Here is a 3,219-nt window from a genome sequence, read left to right on the forward strand (position 1 = left end):
AAAAAAGAGTCAATGTTCGATCTCTGAATCTTAGCAGGTTTAGGTATGGTTAGCACTTTGATGAGAGACTGCCTAGGAATACCAGGTGCTTTAAGCTTTTGGGTTTTCTTTCCTACTTATATAATGTACTGGCGATTAGATTGGCTGGTCTTTAAATAGCCCTCTCTTTGCTGCTGTCTTCGCTTACGGCCATACCAACCTGGCTATGCCCGATCTCATCTGATCTCGGAAGCTAAGCAGGTTTGGGCCTGGTTAGTACTTGGATGGGAGACCGCCTGGGAATACCAGGTGCTGTAAGGTTTTTGGACATTTTTCACTTAGTATATAATAATTTTGCCAAAAAATAGAGTCAATGCCCGATCTCTGAATATTAGCAGGTTTGGGCCTGGTTAGTACATGGATGGGAGACTGCCTGGGAATACCAGGTGCTGTAAGCTTTTTGGACATTTTTCACTTAGTATATAATAATTTTGCCAAAAAATAGAGTCAATGCCCGATCTCTGAATCTTAGCAGGTTTAGGTCTGGTTAGCACTTTGATGAGAGACTGCCTAGGAATACCAGGTGCTTTAAGCTTTTGGGTTTTCTTTCCTACTTATATTATGTACTGGCGATTAGATTGGCTGGTCTTTAAATAGCCCTCTCTTTGCTGCTGTCTTCGCTTACGGCCATACCAACCTGGCTATGCCCGATCTCGTCTGATCTCGGAAGCTAAGCAGGTTTGGGCCTGGTTAGTACTTGGATGGGAGACCGCCTGGGAATACCAGGTGCTGTAAGCTTTTCGGACATTTTTCACTTAGTATATAATAATTTTGCCAAAAAATAGAGTCAATGCCCGATCTCTGAATATTAACAGGTTTGGGCCTGGTTAGTACATGGATGGGAGACCGCCTGGGAATACCAGGTGCTGTAAGCTTTTTGGACATTTTTCACTTAGTATATAATAATTTTGCCAAAAAATAGAGTCAATGCCCGATCTCTGAATCTTAGCAGGTTTAGGTCTGGTTAGCACTTTGATGAGAGACTGCCTGGGAATACCAGGTGCTTTAATCTCTTTGGAAAATTTCACGAATAATATAATAATCTTTCTTTAAAAAAAAAAAAAAAAAAAAAAAAAAAGGGTCAATGCCCGATCTCTGAATCTTAGCAGGTTTAGGTATGGTTAGCACTTTGATGAGAGACTGCCTAGGAATACCAGGTGCTTTAAGCTTTTGGGTTTTCTTTCCTACTTATATAATGTACTGGCGATTAGATTGGCTGGTCTTTAAATAGCCCTCTCTTTGCTGCTGTCTTCGCTTACGGCCATACCAACCTGGCTATGCCCGATCTCGTCTGATCTCGGAAGCTAAGCAGGTTTGGGCCTGGTTAGTACTTGGATGGGAGACCGCCTGGGAATACCAGGTGCTGTAAGCTTTTTGGACATTTTTCACTTAGTATATAATAATTTTGCCAAAAAATAGAGTCAATGCCCGATCTCTGAATATTAACAGGTTTGGGCCTGGTTAGTACATGGATGGGAGACTGCCTGGGAATACCAGGTGCTGTAAGCTTTTTGGACATTTTTCACTTAGTATATAATAATTTTGCCAAAAAATAGAGTCAATGCCCGATCTCTGAATCTTAGCAGGTTTAGGTCTGGTTAGCACTTTGATGAGAGACTGCCTGGGAATACCAGGTGCTTTAATCTCTTTGGAAAATTTCACGAATAATATAATAATCTTTCTTTAAAAAAAAAAAAAAAAAAAAAAAAAAAGGGTCAATGCCCGATCTCTGAATCTTAGCAGGTTTAGGTATGGTTAGCACTTTGATGAGAGACTGCCTAGGAATACCAGGTGCTTTAAGCTTTTGGGTTTTCTTTCCTACTTATATAATGTACTGGCGATTAGATTGGCTGATCTTTAAATAACCCTCTCTTTGCTGCTGTCTTCGCTTACGGCCATACCAACCTGGCTATGCCCGATCTCGTCTGATCTCGGAAGCTAAGCAGGTTTGGGCCTGGTTAGTACTTGGATGGGAGACCGCCTGGGAATACCAGGTGCTGTAAGCTTTTTGGACATTTTTCACTTAGTATATAATAATTTTGCCAAAAAATAGAGTCAATGCCCGATCTCTGAATATTAACAGGTTTGGGCCTGGTTAGTACATGGATGGGAGACTGCCTGGGAATACCAGGTGCTTTAATCTCTTTGGAAAATTTCACGAATTATATAATAATCTTTCATTAAAAAAAAAAAAAAAAAAAAGAGTCAATGTTCGATCTCTGAATCTTAGCAGGTTTAGGTATGGTTAGCACTTTGATGAGAGACTGCCTAGGAATACCAGGTGCTTTAAGCTTTTGGGTTTTCTTTCCTACTTATATAATGTACTGGCGATTAGATTGGCTGGTCTTTAAATAGCCCTCTCTTTGCTGCTGTCTTCGCTTACGGCCATACCAACCTGGCTATGCCCGATCTCATCTGATCTCGGAAGCTAAGCAGGTTTGGGCCTGGTTAGTACTTGGATGGGAGACCGCCTGGGAATACCAGGTGCTGTAAGCTTTTTGGACATTTTTCACTTAGTATATAATAATTTTGCCAAAAAATAGAGTCAATGCCCGATCTCTGAATATTAGCAGGTTTGGGCCTGGTTAGTACATGGATGGGAGACTGCCTGGGAATACCAGGTGCTGTAAGCTTTTTGGACATTTTTCACTTAGTATATAATAATTTTGCCAAAAAATAGAGTCAATGCCCGATCTCTGAATCTTAGCAGGTTTAGGTCTGGTTAGCACTTTGATGAGAGACTGCCTAGGAATACCAGGTGCTTTAAGCTTTTGGGTTTTCTTTCCTACTTATATAATGTACTGGCGATTAGATTGGCTGGTCTTTAAATAGCCCTCTCTTTGCTGCTGTCTTCGCTTACGGCCATACCAACCTGGCTATGCCCGATCTCGTCTGATCTCGGAAGCTAAGCAGGTTTGGGCCTGGTTAGTACTTGGATGGGAGACCGCCTGGGAATACCAGGTGCTGTAAGCTTTTCGGACATTTTTCACTTAGTATATAATAATTTTGCCAAAAAATAGAGTCAATGCCCGATCTCTGAATATTAACAGGTTTGGGCCTGGTTAGTACATGGATGGGAGACCGCCTGGGAATACCAGGTGCTGTAAGCTTTTTGGACATTTTTCACTTAGTATATAATAATTTTGCCAAAAAATAGAGTCAATGCCCGATCTCTGAATC

At 41.3% G+C, this 3,219-nt stretch overlaps 6 non-coding genes across 6 annotated transcripts; all 6 read left to right on the forward strand.

Moving 5' to 3' along the window:
* The first annotated feature begins 181 nt into the window (after window positions 1–181).
* On the forward strand, window positions 182–300 carry LOC127995361 (5S ribosomal RNA). Its single transcript, XR_008168313.1, has one exon. It is a non-coding gene; the product is annotated as a 5S ribosomal RNA (ribosomal RNA).
* A 358-nt stretch (window positions 301–658) lies between these two features.
* LOC128008104 (5S ribosomal RNA) lies at window positions 659–777 on the forward strand. Its single transcript, XR_008179843.1, has one exon. It is a non-coding gene; the product is annotated as a 5S ribosomal RNA (ribosomal RNA).
* Window positions 778–1,292: 515 nt separating this feature from the next.
* LOC128008105 (5S ribosomal RNA) lies at window positions 1,293–1,411 on the forward strand. The gene has a single exon (XR_008179844.1). It is a non-coding gene; the product is annotated as a 5S ribosomal RNA (ribosomal RNA).
* Window positions 1,412–1,926: 515 nt separating this feature from the next.
* Window positions 1,927–2,045, forward strand: LOC128008106 (5S ribosomal RNA). The gene has a single exon (XR_008179845.1). It is a non-coding gene; the product is annotated as a 5S ribosomal RNA (ribosomal RNA).
* Window positions 2,046–2,416: 371 nt separating this feature from the next.
* LOC127993987 (5S ribosomal RNA) lies at window positions 2,417–2,535 on the forward strand. Its single transcript, XR_008166986.1, has one exon. It is a non-coding gene; the product is annotated as a 5S ribosomal RNA (ribosomal RNA).
* Window positions 2,536–2,893: 358 nt separating this feature from the next.
* On the forward strand, window positions 2,894–3,012 carry LOC128008107 (5S ribosomal RNA). Its single transcript, XR_008179846.1, has one exon. It is a non-coding gene; the product is annotated as a 5S ribosomal RNA (ribosomal RNA).
* The last annotated feature ends 207 nt before the right edge of the window (window positions 3,013–3,219 follow it).

Source organism: Carassius gibelio, chromosome B22, assembly GCF_023724105.1.
Source record: "Carassius gibelio isolate Cgi1373 ecotype wild population from Czech Republic chromosome B22, carGib1.2-hapl.c, whole genome shotgun sequence".
Taxonomy (NCBI): domain Eukaryota; kingdom Metazoa; phylum Chordata; class Actinopteri; order Cypriniformes; family Cyprinidae; genus Carassius; species Carassius gibelio.